General features: G+C 44.6%; 2 non-coding genes across 2 annotated transcripts; one reads left to right on the forward strand and one right to left on the reverse strand.

Moving 5' to 3' along the window:
- The first annotated feature begins 3,127 nt into the window (after nucleotides 1-3,127).
- Nucleotides 3,128-3,291, forward strand: LOC119180455 (U1 spliceosomal RNA). Its single transcript, XR_005111044.1, has one exon. It is a non-coding gene; the product is annotated as a U1 spliceosomal RNA (small nuclear RNA).
- An 8,349-nt stretch (nucleotides 3,292-11,640) lies between these two features.
- LOC119180456 (U1 spliceosomal RNA) lies at nucleotides 11,641-11,804 on the reverse strand. The gene has a single exon (XR_005111045.1). It is a non-coding gene; the product is annotated as a U1 spliceosomal RNA (small nuclear RNA).
- Between the last annotated feature and the right edge of the window lie 4,142 nt (nucleotides 11,805-15,946).

The raw sequence follows: 15,946 nt of genomic DNA on the forward strand, positions 1-15,946 counted from the left end.
AGTCTCTGCTATGACAAGGCTGCTGGAAGTCGCTCGTAGAACACCTAGGCAGACCCGCAGTCCCCTAGCTAATAGTCTTTGAAGTCGCTCCTCTGAAGTGCGGGAAAGGCCGTGTAACACTGCTGCAGAATATGCAACTTTTTGTCGTATCAAAGCATTGTGAACAGCGAGCATGGATGATACAGATCCGCCCCATGATGTCCCAGCAATTCTGCGGAGTATATTCACTGGCGTATTCACCTCGTTTTTTAGTTTCTTTATGTGAGGTGCCCATGATAGCTGCCTATCAAGTATTACTCCGAGAAACCGATGCTGTGTCAGCATCATTAGTGGTTCTTCTTCTAAATTGAGATTGAAGTTCTTTAACTTCTTACGGGTGAAGGGCAATACAGCTGTCTTTGCGTGCGATAGAATCATTCCTCTTTCTTTTAAAAAGTTGTTGATAATATTTACTTCGTCTTGCAATGCAATCTGAATTAATCGTATGTCTGTGCCAGATGCCCAAATGCACACATCATCTGCATATAAGGAGTATTTCAACCTGGAAGGCAGTCTTTTAGCTAAATCAGCCATAACACAGTTGAAAAGAAGAGGGCTTAGTACGCTTCCTTGTGGCACTCCCTGTCTGACGTCGTGTTCTGCACTTTTTCCTTCGCTCGTCTGAATGAATATTTTACGACCTGATAAAAATTTGGATACCCAACGCAAAGACCTGCCGGACAGTCCGAGTTCCAACATACTCAGCAGAACATGAGTGTGACTGACTGTGTCAAATGCCCTTTTGATGTCCAAGAACACTGCGACCGTCAAACTACCACAGGCGCGTTCATGCTCCACATACGTTGCTAAGTCCAGTATTGCATCCATTGTGCATCTTTGTTTCCTAAAACTTGTCAAGTAGTTGGAGAATACACCAGTTCTGTTGCACCACCATTGAAGTCGCGCATCAATCATTTTTTCCATTACCTTACATAGACAGCTTTTCAGACTGATTGGACGGAAGGATTCAAGGTTCAAGGGCACCTTAGCTTGTTTTAAGATCGGAATGATGCGAGCAGACTTCCAAGACTCGGGTACAACTTCTTGCGTCCATAGATTATTGTAAATATCTAAGAGAATAGTTGTGCCTGTGGGCCCAAGGTTCTTTAGCATATTGTACGTAATATTGTCCGGTCCAGAGGCCGATTTTTGACGACATGATGCTATCGCACAATGCAGCTCCCTTAAAGTAAATACAGGGTCTAGTTGAGGATGCTGGGCCCAAAAGCAAGCATTAATTTTCTGGCTGGCTAACGCGACAGAATTATCAAATAAGGCACATTGTGATGCGGCGGGCCTACTGATAAGTTGACAAAATTCATCTGCTACCACAGCTTCCAGTTTGTCCAAGGCTACAGCAAGAGCACGAAATGGGAAGCTCTGTGATACAGGGCCACTAAGTGCTCGAATTACAAGCCAAATTCTTGGAACAGGTGTATGGGGAGAGAGCGTGCCACAGAAATCACGCCAGCGTCGTTTACCTAAGTTTTCTAGCCGTCTGCGCATTACACTGTGGATTTTCTGTGCATTTTTGTATGCTTCTAAACTTCCGCTGCGTCGATATGCCCTTTCCGAACGTCGTCTGATAGCTCTTAGATGTTCATACTCTCCATCGACTGCAGCATAGTCTTTTGGAATTAGGACTTTCTTTGTACATTTATTCGCATTATCTTCCAGAAATTCAGTAAAGCTTTCAACTGTCGTGAGTTCACTATTTTGGTTTGTTAGGTGGTACCAAAAAGCTTTCCAGTTCGTCAGTTTGCCGTAGCGTCTGGTGTCGTCTTTTTGCAAGTAGGGGTGATTTATTAGAATGGGAAAACGGTCACTCCCACGTGGTTCTACATCCGTTGTCCATACCACACCATTCACTAGATCTTGGGAACACAAGATTACATCTATGCAACTCGAGTAATTATGCCCTCGGAGAAAAGTTCTGATTAAATGCGGAGATACTCGTATCCATGCCGGTACACCTGTGTGCATGAGTCTACAGAATAAGCTTTGGGTTATAGGGACAACAAGTAATGAAAAGCTGCATGCACATGTCCCAGATAGATAAAACTGTAAAAGGCAATCGTCATACAGAATTTAGGAAACTCTGTGCTTATACATGGTGGACGAAAATTAGAAGTGTTGATTCACAGATTCATTTTCTCTACTGGCACAGAGAGAAACAAACAAAGAAAGAAAGAAAAAGCTTTATAGAGTTTCAGCAGTTCACGCCCTAGCGAGCATTTGGCGATTCCCACTTCGCGACCGCCAAAGGACAAAAATACATAACAATAAAAGCACATCATGCAGATGTGAGGGTAGGACCTGGGTTAAGAATTCGTTCTCTTTTTATGCTTAGATCTATACAATTGAAGTAGCAAGGCACTGGGCAAACCTAATATTCAGGAACTACTCAACGTAAGATGGATGCACAACTTTGCCGAAGGAACAGCGTCGTCATACGCACGTTGCTGATCAAAGAATAGCCGATAATGAGGCACTTTCATAATTAATTGTTCCTTGTTGCTAGAGAACCACAAGCATTCATTTGGCACAGTGACGAGATGGCACACACACGTACGTAGCTACCGTGCCCGACGTCCACGATGACGCTCCGTTTAACCTCTCTGAATGAATATTTTCGTATTGCAGACAGCCGTGTTTTACGTAAACACGCGAGTTACATAATCAGCGTATTCGGCACGCTAAGGCACCACACACACACACACACACACAAAATGCCTACACCAGTGCTACACAACATACCGAGATATATCTATGAATCTACCGTTAGCAATAACTCTAAGAGAAGTAGCATGTTGCGCCACCACCAGTCAGCAAAATGAAACTTGACGTTCAACTTGCTAAAACACAACTGAATCGCACAACTTTTTAACATTTTTAGACTTTATTTGTTAAAAACACAACCCGATTAGTTAAAGAAAATGTGTCAAATACACATATCTAAAGAAAGAACTTAAGTACAAGAAGTGTGAATGTACAATTATTGCAAACTTTGTCAAATGAAGCCGTGCGTCACGGGATATTTTAGGCGCGTCCGAATGGATGGGATCACCAAGCACAACCGTTTCAAGGCATACTTACCTGGTGCCGGGATTACCGTGATCAACTAGGCGGTGTCCCCAGAAAGAGGCGCGGGCATTGCACTGCGCTCGTGCTGACTTCTGCCACTACCCCAAACTGGGGCAGATGGGGCATGCAATTTTTGGTAGTGGGGGACTGCGTTCGCGCTATCCCCCTACAAAGAATTCTAAAATTAGAACTTGAATGTAGCTTTGGCGCACAGTGCCGCTGGAGTAGCGAGCTGCTGTTCGTAGTGTTGGTGTCATTTTGATATTTACCAATTGCGATGTGCTAAAGTCGTCTGAGATGAAGTATGCGCCGTCGCGAATACAAGGGAAGGTGTATGAGGGGGAATCATGGAGTAATAAAGTCACAGTTTCGCCAAAAGGGCGAAGAATTAACATATTCTAATGTTTTACGAAGCGAGGCTAGCATTTTTAGGAGCAATATTGCGCATGCTAAGTAACCAAGTTTCCTGCGGCACGGCCTCAGTAGATGACCACAACAAGGCTCCTGCGTAGTGACGGCATTGATGAGAAGCGCTTCCATACGCAGCGCATGGTGGTAGTCGTGTGTCGCCGCTGGTGGCAGTTTGTTGTGTAGAAGTGTGAAGGGCAGATAACGTAAGAGGTAAAACGGCTGCAGTCGACGATAGATTATGCACTGATGTCACACGGGGTGTATGATACAACGTTACTAGATTACCTCAGTTTGCAAACTCCGCCGGGATGTGGCAGCGAAACGCGGCCCCCTTCGTTTCCCGCTCTCTAGGTGGCGCTTCCGACGCCATTTGACCGGTCGCCGCATCGTAACGGAGCCTTCGCGCAATGTTAAACGGAATTTACGCGGTTAATTTTGTGCAATGGGAGTTATTTCCCGAGAGGGTGAGCGAAGGTTATTACGAGTGTGCAAGTAAATCACCAGTTGAGCCGCTAAGGCGATGCCACACGGCAGAGACGTGAACGCGATGCCCGAATCTTGCGGGACTTCTGTTCATACAGCTCTTTTGCGTTCCTGTTCTTTAAAATTCGATTACCTATGTAAAAAAAACCATTGACAGTGGGCCACAGCATTAAGTCTAAATGTATCCGATCTCGGTATAGCCCGTCGCCACAGTTGAAGGCGCACCTCGTCAGCGGGAGGCTTGAAAAAATGTCTCTTTTCGGCCGCGGATTTCGTCGAATCGTACCCACTTCGGCAACCAGTCACAAAGCAGCGAGGCATGTTTTCTCACACTCAAGAACCGTCACATGACACATGTGAGCTGTGTAGCTCACAGGGAAAGCGATGACTGAGTTGAAGACATTAAAAAACACCCGGCACCATGCAGATCACGCCAACGCTGACAGCGTCGGTGCCACGCCGGGCACCACGTTGATCGCTACCGTAGTAAGTTGCAGCCAGAGCACACACTACGCGAGTTACGTCGAAATAAATCTTGCTGGGACTCAGTGACAGCGATGACTACGAAGCGTTTAGAAAAAATTTATTGCCACAAACGTCAATAACACTGACTACGAAGCACACTTGAAAGCAACAAAGCAGCACCCGGCATAAGAACACAACTGCAGTAACTCCGCCGGCGTGGGTCCGGGCACCGCCGAGAGGGGGCGCGCTTGCGGCTTTTTGACCGGTACAGGGAAGGGTGACACTCGCGGCGCCGCAGTTTGCAAACTGAAAAAAGTATCTAATAGTAACGTTGGTATGATAGGCTCAGAGGAATGCACATAGATGAATGTGGCTCCAGAAGTCTGGGTAGTAATTACAAACGTATCACGCTAAGTTTTGGTAGAGGAATGAAAGTGGGAAGGAGGCAAGATGAGCAACTACAGGGAAATATTCATTCAGAAAGGCAAATAGAAATATGTATTTACTAAATAAATTGAGAAAGTAATCGCTGAGGATATATGTAGGGTTCAACGTCCCAAAACCACCACGATAGGATTTTGAGAGACGCCGTAGTGAAGGACTCCGGAAATTTCGACCACCTGGGGTTCTTTAAAGTGCACCCAAATCTGAGCACACGGGCCTGCAACATTTTCGCCTCCATCGGAAATGCAGCCGCTGCCCGCGACCTGAATCACTGAGAATAATAAAACAGTGTGGACGAACACGAATCTAATTACACTGCTTGAGTTGAAGTTGCTAAGGCACGTGACAAGTCACCCCGGAAAAGTAGACACAAACAAAAGAGTTGGTGGGATGAGGAAGTTAAGAGAGCGATAGGAAAATGTCAGGAAGGCTCTAGAGAACACAGACATATGCCGGGGCTTAGAATTTTTCAGTCACATGGTCTCCCTACTCGTCACCTTCTCACCTGCCCTCCGGTAGCGCGGCGCATTCCAGTGGCAAGTTGAAAGGCCCTGCTCTCGGTGCTCTGCCCCCCACTGCTCAGTGCCCTGCCCCTCTACTAGGGTACCTCTACTCCTGTTCTCTCAATGGAATTCGCCATAAGCAGCAGAGTGAATCGACAGCTGATCTTGAAAGAAAATGGGACATCTTTCTAAGCTGTAGAAGGGAGGTATCCCTTCTGACCAATGAAAAGATTAGAAGAAAGGGGGCTCAGTGGCTGGCAGAAGTACATAAAAAGGAGAGAAAGGCAGCTGCGAAGTTTTGTAACCATCTAAACTCGCTAAGAAATGAGACAAGCCTAGAACAGAGGCTTATAACTACAGCTCAAGGTGCTAGGCTGGAAGGGGGCGAAGCTTTTGAATATATAAGAACAAAGGTGACAGAAAAGTTTCAACAAAGAAGTGCCTTATGCACCACAATAGACGAGGATGGATAAAGTAGCGCAATGGCTCCATTTTCACAACGAGAGTGAGAAAGGGCTGAGCAGAGGGTTCCTAGCAGTACATCAACAGGCCCAGATGGCATTCCAATTATGCTGATAAAGACATTAGGTCCGAAGACTAAACAGACTTTGAGAGAGGCAGTGAGCAAAACAATAATTGATGGTGAAGTCCCCTATGGATGGAAACTTAGCAGGATGAGCATGATCTATGAAGGAAAGGGGGACAAAGCTGACTTAAACAACTACCATCCTATAACAGTGACATCTGTGGTCTACAGGCTGTAATGCAGATTAGAAAGGAAAGACTGCAGGGAAGGATAGAGAACGAGGGGGTGCCAGGAGAACTGCAGAATGGATTTCGAAAACACAGAAGGTTGGAAGACAATCTGTTCTCACTGATGCAGTGCATTGAAATAGCAGAAAAGGAACACAGGCCCCTGAGGCTAGCATTTTTAGATATCAAGGGAGCATACGATAACGTGGTTCAAGAGGACTTGTGGGAAATACTGGACACACTAGGTGTGGAAGATGGAGTCACTAATCTTTTGAAGGATATCTACAAAAATAACAAGGTAGCTATAAGGTGGGAAAATCAGGTATCCAAGCCCACAGAGGTAAAAAGGGGGCTTAGGCAGGGGTGCCCCCTGTCACCCTTATTATTCATGATGTACCTACAAGGATTAGAGGCCAAATTAGAGGGAAGTAGACTTGGCCTCAACCTCTCTTTCGTCAAACAAGGAAAACTCATTGAACAGGCACTACCAGCATTGATGTACGCAAATGATATAGTGCTAATGGCCGACAACAGAGAAGATTTGCGAAGATTGATGGACATCTGTGGTAATGAGGGAGATAGGTTAGATTTCAGATTCAGTAAGGAAAAATCAGCAGTTATGATTTTTAATGATAATGAAGGCAGTGAGCTTTGAATACAGGAGGTCACGCTAGGGATAACAGGTAAATACAAATATCTGGGTGTATGGATAGCAATGGGACCGAGTACCTAAGAGAACGCGAAATATACGTAACGACTAAAGGTAACAGGAATGCAGCAGTGATGAAAAATAGGGCACTGTGGAATTACAATAGGTGTGATGTTGTGAGAGGAATATGGAAAGGAGTCATGGTTCTGGGTCTGACGTTCAGCAATGCGGTCTTGTGCATGAGATCAGAAGTTCAAGCAAGATTAGAAATTAAGCAATGTGAAATAGGTAGGCTTGCTTTAAGAGCTCATGGGAATACACCAAATCAAGGAGTACAAGGTGATATGGGATGGACATCATTTGAGGGCAGGGAAGCTAGCAGCAAGATAAAATTTGAGAAGCGATTGAGAGAAATGAGGGAGGAGCGTTGGGCTAGGAAGGTTTTCAGCTACATGTACATGAAGAATGTCAATACAAAATGGAAGAAGCGAACTAGAAAATTGACGGGTAAATACTTAGAAAACAGGAGAGGGCCAAACCAAAAAGAACTATCAGTTAAGAAGAAGGTGAAGGAAATGGAGACTGACAATGGAGAATTGGCATGATTAAGATGTCCGCACTAGAGATCTATCAAACTTTTAAGCAGGAAATTGCCAAGGAAAGGATCTATGATAATACTCGAGGCAGTTCTCTACTGTTCGAGTCCAGGGCAGGGGTATTGCGAACCAAGACATATCGGGCCAAATACGAAGGCGTAGACACGGTATGCATTGCGTGTGGAGAGGAAGAGGAAACTGCCGAACACTTGATAATGTTCTGTAAAGGGCTTCACCCTATAGTTCAGGATGATGGCGCGGAGTTTCTCAAAGCACTGGAGTTTTGAGACATGGAGTGCAAAATAGACTTTAAGCGGGTAGAATTAACTAGAAGGCAGTTATCTGATTGGTGGCTAAAGTCAAGGCACGAGTGAAAATCAAACCATTCACTGCAAAGTACCAGTCCTATACTTCACTATTTGAAGGAAAAAAAAAGATAAATCTAGTTGGTGGTTCACTAAGTATTACGGCTAGGTGGCATTAGCCGTCGCCCGATCTAAAGGGTACAGCCACACCAATCCATGCAACGGTGCTGGAATGTAATGTCGCGTCCCTAAACCCCAGTTGCCCTGGTGCTTTGAAAAACTCTGCGCCATCTTCCTCAAGCCCTTTACAGATCATCATCAAGTGTTCGGCAGTTTCCTCGCCCTCTCCACATGCACTGCTTACCATGTCTACCCGTATCAGGCCTGATAAGTCTCAGTTCACAATACGTCCTGGCCTCAAGCAGAAGAGAACTACCCCGAGAATTATCATTGATTTTTTCCATGGCAATTTCCTGCTTAAAAGTTCGATAGATCTCTAGAGCCGACTTCTAAATAATGCCTATTCTCCACTTGTCAATCTCCGTTTCTTACAACTTACGTCTTAACTGATAGTTCGTCTTGGTTTGGCCCCCTGCTGTTTTTTAAGTATTACCTGTCAATTTATGGCTCGTTTCATCCATCTTGTATCGACATTTCTCATTTATCAATAGGTGAAAACCTCCCTACAAATAGCTGAAACCCTTCCTCGTCCAACGCTCCTCCCATATTTTTCTCAATCACATTCTCAAATTTTATATTGCTGTCAAAGCTTCCATGCCCTTGAATATGATATGTTCATCCCATGTCGCCTTGTATTCCCTGATTTAGTGTATTAAAGCAAGCCTATACCTATTCCACGTTGCTTAATTTCTAATCTTGCTTAAACCTCTGCTCTCATGCATAAGACCGCATTGCCGAACGTAACCACGACCCCTTTCCAAATTCTTCTCACAACATCGTATTTATTGTAATTCCACAGTGCCCTAACTTTAATCACCGCTGCATTCCTGTTACCTTTAGTCGTCGCGTATATTTCGTGTTCCCTTAGGTACTCGGCCCCATTGCTTGTCCATACGCCGAGATATTTGTATTTATCCATTATCTCTAGCTTGACCTCCAGTTCAATACTTTCATTATCGTTAAAAATCATGACTGCTGATTTTTCATTACTGAATCTCAAATCTAACCAATCTCGCTTATTACCGCAGATGTCTATCAATGCTTGCAAATCTTCCTTGTTGTCAGCCATTAGCACAATATCAATGTGTATTATTATCGTAACGTGTCTACAACATATTAAAATTCATAGTATTGCTCTAATTTAAGAATACACTTTTTTGTTTAATTAAATAAATATATGCTTTAGATCAAGCACCACAATTTCCTAGGTCATCGGTAATCTTTCTATTATAAAATCTCCATTACTCTAGAACTGTGCAATAATTTATAAAACCACTAAATTCTTGGCCAATCCCCCACAATGTGTATGCACCACGGGCATTAGGAGAACAATAACAAAAAGAAGACCTTTTTCTGATATTTTCATTGATCAGAAGGGATGCTTCCCTTCTATAGCTTAGAAAGACATCCCATTTTCTTTCAACATCATATCTGTCGGTTCACTCTGCTGCTTATGGCGAATTCCATTGAGAGAACAGGAGTAGAGGTACCCTAGTAGAGGGGCAGGGCACTGAGCAGTGGGGGGCAGAGAACCGAGAGTAGGGCCTCTCAACTTGCCACTGGAATGCGCCGCGCTACCGGAGGGCAGATGAGAAGGCGACGAGTAGGGAGACCACGTGAGTGAAAAATTCTAAGCCCCGGCATATGTCTGTGTTCTCTAGAGCCTTCCTGACATTTTCCTATCGCTCTCTTAACTTCCTCATCCCACCAACTCTTTTGTTTGTGTCTACTTTTCCGGGGTGACTTGTCACGTGCCTTAGCAACTTCAACTCAAGCAGTGTAATTAGATTCGTGTTCGTCCACACTGTTTTATTATTCTCAGTGATTCAGGTCGCGGGCAGCGGCTGCATTTCCGATGGAGGCGAAAATGTTGCAGGCCCGTGTGCTCAGATTTGGGTGCACTTTAAAGAACCCCAGGTGGTCGAAATTTCCGGAGTCCTTCACTACGGCGTCTCTCAAAATCCTATCGTGGTGGTTTTGGGACGTTGAACCCTACATATATCCTCAGCGATTACTTTCTCAATTTATTTAGTAAATACATATTTCTATTTGCCTTTCTGAATGAATATTTCCCTGTAGTTGCTCATCTTGCCTCCTTCCCACTTTCATTCCTCTACCAAAACTTAGCGTGATACGTTTGTAATTACTACCCAGACTTCTGGAGCCACATTCATCTATGTGCATTCCTCTGAGCCTATCATACCAACGTTACTATTAGATACTTTTTTCAGTTTGCAAACTGCGGCGCCGCGAGTGTCACCCTTCCCTGTACCGGTCAAAAAGCCGCAAGCGCGCCCCCTCTCGGCGGTGCCCGGACCCACGCCGGCGGAGTTACTGCAGTTGTGTTCTTATGCCGGGTGCTGCTTTGTTGCTTTCAAGTGTGCTTCGTAGTCAGTGTTATTGACGTTTGTGGCAATAAATTTTTTCTAAACGCTTCGTAGTCATCGCTGTCACTGAGTCCCAGCAAGATTTATTTCGACGTAACTCGCGTAGTGTGTGCTCTGGCTGCAACTTACTACGGTAGCGATCAACGTGGTGCCCGGCGTGGCACCGACGCTGTCAGCGTTGGCGTGATCTGCATGGTGCCGGGTGTTTTTTAATGTCTTCAACTCAGTCATCGCTTTCCCTGTGAGCTACACAGCTCACATGTGTCATGTGACGGTTCTTGAGTGTGAGAAAACATGCCTCGCTGCTTTGTGACTGGTTGCCGAAGTGGGTACGATTCGACGAAATCCGCGGCCGAAAAGAGACATTTTTTCAAGCCTCCCGCTGACGAGGTGCGCCTTCAACTGTGGCGACGGGCTATACCGAGATCGGATACATTTAGACTTAATGCTGTGGCCCACTGTCAATGGTTTTTTTTACATAGGTAATCGAATTTTAAAGAACAGGAACGCAAAAGAGCTGTATGAACAGAAGTCCCGCAAGATTCGGGCATCGCGTTCACGTCTCTGCCGTGTGGCATCGCCTTAGCGGCTCAACTGGTGATTTACTTGCACACTCGTAATAACCTTCGCTCACCCTCTCGGGAAATAACTCCCATTGCACAAAATTAACCGCGTAAATTCCGTTTAACATTGCGCGAAGGCTCCGTTACGATGCGGCGACCGGTCAAATGGCGTCGGAAGCGCCACCTAGAGAGCGGGAAACGAAGGGGGCCGCGTTTCGCTGCCACATCCCGGCGGAGTTTGCAAACTGAGGTAATCTAGTAACGTTGTATCATACACCCCGTGTGACATCAGTGCATAATCTATCGTCGACTGCAGCCGTTTTACCTCTTACGTTATCTGCCCTTCACACTTCTACACAACAAACTGCCACCAGCGGCGACACACGACTACCACCATGCGCTGCGTATGGAAGCGCTTCTCATCAATGCCGTCACTACGCAGGAGCCTTGTTGTGGTCATCTACTGAGGCCGTGCCGCAGGAAACTTGGTTACTTAGCATGCGCAATATTGCTCCTAAAAATGCTAGCCTCGCTTCGTAAAACATTAGAATATGTTAATTCTTCGCCCTTTTGGCGAAACTGTGACTTTATTACTCCATGATTCCCCCTCATACACCTTCCCTTGTATTCGCGACGGCGCATACTTCATCTCAGACGACTTTAGCACATCGCAATTGGTAAATATCAAAATGACACCAACACTACGAACAGCAGCTCGCTACTCCAGCGGCACTGTGCGCCAAAGCTACATTCAAGTTCTAATTTTAGAATTCTTTGTAGGGGGATAGCGCGAACGCAGTCCCCCACTACCAAAAATTGCATGCCCCATCTGCCCCAGTTTGGGGTAGTGGCAGAAGTCAGCACGAGCGCAGTGCAATGCCCGCGCCTCTTTCTGGGGACACCGCCTAGTTGATCACGGTAATCCCGGCACCAGGTAAGTATGCCTTGAAACGGTTGTGCTTGGTGATCCCATCCATTCGGACGCGCCTAAAATATCCCGTGACGCACGGCTTCATTTGACAAAGTTTGCAATAATTGTACATTCACACTTCTTGTACTTAAGTTCTTTCTTTAGATATGTGTATTTGACACATTTTCTTTAACTAATCGGGTTGTGTTTTTAACAAATAAAGTCTAAAAATGTTAAAAAGTTGTGCGATTCAGTTGTGTTTTAGCAAGTTGAACGTCAAGTTTCATTTTGCTGACTGGTGGTGGCGCAACATGCTACTTCTCTTAGAGTTATTGCTAACGGTAGATTCATAGATATATCTCGGTATGTTGTGTAGCACTGGTGTAGGCATTTTGTGTGTGTGTGTGTGTGTGTGGTGCCTTAGCGTGCCGAATACGCTGATTATGTAACTCGCGTGTTTACGTAAAACACGGCTGTCTGCAATACGAAAATATTCATTCAGAGAGGTTAAACGGAGCGTCATCGTGGACGTCGGGCACGGTAGCTACGTACGTGTGTGTGCCATCTCGTCACTGTGCCAAATGAATGCTTGTGGTTCTCTAGCAACAAGGAACAATTAATTATGAAAGTGCCTCATTATCGGCTATTCTTTGATCAGCAACGTGCGTATGACGACGCTGTTCCTTCGGCAAAGTTGTGCATCCATCTTACGTTGAGTAGTTCCTGAATATTAGGTTTGCCCAGTGCCTTGCTACTTCAATTGTATAGATCTAAGCATAAAAAGAGAACGAATTCTTAACCCAGGTCCTACCCTCACATCTGCATGATGTGCTTTTATTGTTATGTATTTTTGTCCTTTGGCGGTCGCGAAGTGGGAATCGCCAAATGCTCGCTAGGGCGTGAACTGCTGAAACTCTATAAAGCTTTTTCTTTCTTTCTTTGTTTGTTTCTCTCTGTGCCAGTAGAGAAAATGAATCTGTGAATCAACACTTCTAATTTTCGTCCACCATGTATAAGCACAGAGTTTCCTAAATTCTGTATGACGATTGCCTTTTACAGTTTTATCTATCTGGGACATGTGCATGCAGCTTTTCATTACTTGTTGTCCCTATAACCCAAAGCTTATTCTGTAGACTCATGCACACAGGTGTACCGGCATGGATACGAGTATCTCCGCATTTAATCAGAACTTTTCTCCGAGGGCATAATTACTCGAGTTGCATAGATGTAATCTTGTGTTCCCAAGATCTAGTGAATGGTGTGGTATGGACAACGGATGTAGAACCACGTGGGAGTGACCGTTTTCCCATTCTAATAAATCACCCCTACTTGCAAAAAGACGACACCAGACGCTACGGCAAACTGACGAACTGGAAAGCTTTTTGGTACCACCTAACAAACCAAAATAGTGAACTCACGACAGTTGAAAGCTTTACTGAATTTCTGGAAGATAATGCGAATAAATGTACAAAGAAAGTCCTAATTCCAAAAGACTATGCTGCAGTCGATGGAGAGTATGAACATCTAAGAGCTATCAGACGACGTTCGGAAAGGGCATATCGACGCAGCGGAAGTTTAGAAGCATACAAAAATGCACAGAAAATCCACAGTGTAATGCGCAGACGGCTAGAAAACTTAGGTAAACGACGCTGGCGTGATTTCTGTGGCACGCTCTCTCCCCATACACCTGTTCCAAGAATTTGGCTTGTAATTCGAGCACTTAGTGGCCCTGTATCACAGAGCTTCCCATTTCGTGCTCTTGCTGTAGCCTTGGACAAACTGGAAGCTGTGGTAGCAGATGAATTTTGTCAACTTATCAGTAGGCCCGCCGCATCACAATGTGCCTTATTTGATAATTCTGTCGCGTTAGCCAGCCAGAAAATTAATGCTTGCTTTTGGGCCCAGCATCCTCAACTAGACCCTGTATTTACTTTAAGGGAGCTGCATTGTGCGATAGCATCATGTCGTCAAAAATCGGCCTCTGGACCGGACAATATTACGTACAATATGCTAAAGAACCTTGGGCCCACAGGCACAACTATTCTCTTAGATATTTACAATAATCTATGGACGCAAGAAGTTGTACCCGAGTCTTGGAAGTCTGCTCGCATCATTCCGATCTTAAAACAAGCTAAGGTGCCCTTGAACCTTGAATCCTTCCGTCCAATCAGTCTGAAAAGCTGTCTATGTAAGGTAATGGAAAAAATGATTGATGCGCGACTTCAATGGTGGTGCAACAGAACTGGTGTATTCTCCAACTACTTGACAAGTTTTAGGAAACAAAGATGCACAATGGATGCAATACTGGACTTAGCAACGTATGTGGAGCATGAACGCGCCTGTGGTAGTTTGACGGTCGCAGTGTTCTTGGACATCAAAAGGGCATTTGACACAGTCAGTCACACTCATGTTCTGCTGAGTATGTTGGAACTCGGACTGTCCGGCAGGTCTTTGCGTTGGGTATCCAAATTTTTATCAGGTCGTAAAATATTCATTCAGACGAGCGAAGGAAAAAGTGCAGAACACGACGTCAGACAGGGAGTGCCACAAGGAAGCGTACTAAGCCCTCTTCTTTTCAACTGTGTTATGGCTGATTTAGCTAAAAGACTGCCTTCCAGGTTGAAATACTCCTTATATGCAGATGATGTGTGCATTTGGGCATCTGGCACAGACATACGATTAATTCAGATTGCATTGCAAGACGAAGTAAATATTATCAACAACTTTTTAAAAGAAAGAGGAATGATTCTATCGCACGCAAAGACAGCTGTATTGCCCTTCACCCGTAAGAAGTTAAAGAACTTCAATCTCAATTTAGAAGAAGAACCACTAATGATGCTGACACAGCATCGGTTTCTCGGAGTAATACTTGATAGGCAGCTATCATGGGCACCTCACATAAAGAAACTAAAAAACGAGGTGAATACGCCAGTGAATATACTCCGCAGAATTGCTGGGACATCATGGGGCGGATCTGTATCATCCATGCTCGCTGTTCACAATGCTTTGATACGACAAAAAGTTGCATATTCTGCAGCAGTGTTACACGGCCTTTCCCGCACTTCAGAGGAGCGACTTCAAAGACTATTAGCTAGGGGACTGCGGGTCTGCCTAGGTGTTCTACGAGCGACTTCCAGCAGCCTTGTCATAGCAGAGACTCGACAACCACCCTTTCCAGTCATGAGAACAATTGAAACATGCCGCCATTTTTTTCGCTTACAGACGCAACACAAGGACCACCCATTGGCACTGGAGATTTTACTAAGAGATAAAAGCAATGCTCATAACGATGTACAGAGTAATGTACATATATTATCCAGAAATTAATTTTGGAGCTCTGAAATGGACTATCCTCCATGGCTGCTTGTAATACCAAGCATTGAATTCTCAGTGGATGGCATTATCAGAAAGAGAGACATGTTCATCCAAGCTACTCAACAACTAGCGCTTTATCAGATACACATGCGGTATCCAGAGTACATACATATTTACACAGATGGCTCAAGTACTACAACGTCTTCAACATCGGCATTTATCATACTACAGCTCAATATTCAGGAATCGTTTAAATTATGTCCCATGACGTCATCTACTACATCTGAGCTCTTCGCTATTCTGTATGCTCTAAAGTTTATAAACTCGGTAGCAGACGCTAGAACATGGGTACTTTTCAGTGACTCACAGGCCGCATTAAGATCACTCTCCAGTACAAACAGGACAGTAATAAGTGATAGTATGACATACGAAACGCTGAAGAAGCTCACCAAAGCAAAGAAGGCGCAACATGAGATCAAATTCCAGTGGATACCTGGCCATTGCAACATTCCTGGAAACACAGCTGCCGATGAAGCAGCACGACAGGCACATCGTAAAGACGTTACTGTTTATTTACCAATTTCGAAAAATGAATTGCGTAGTATTATAAAGAATACAACTTTCAGAATAAGCAAAACTGCTTGGTTTGACCAAAGTACAAAGAGCTGCGATTTATATCACATCGATCCATTTATTGAATTCAAAATTACGCTGGCATTAGATAGAAGGATGGAAACTCTAATTCACCGATTGAGGCTAGGCACCGCATACATAAAACATTTTTTGCACAGAATCGGCAGAGCTGAAGCTCCCGAACGCGAATGTGGATTTATAGATGAAGACGTCTGTCACCTTCTCA

Source organism: Rhipicephalus microplus, chromosome 7 (assembly GCF_043290135.1).
Source record: "Rhipicephalus microplus isolate Deutch F79 chromosome 7, USDA_Rmic, whole genome shotgun sequence".
Taxonomy (NCBI): domain Eukaryota; kingdom Metazoa; phylum Arthropoda; class Arachnida; order Ixodida; family Ixodidae; genus Rhipicephalus; species Rhipicephalus microplus.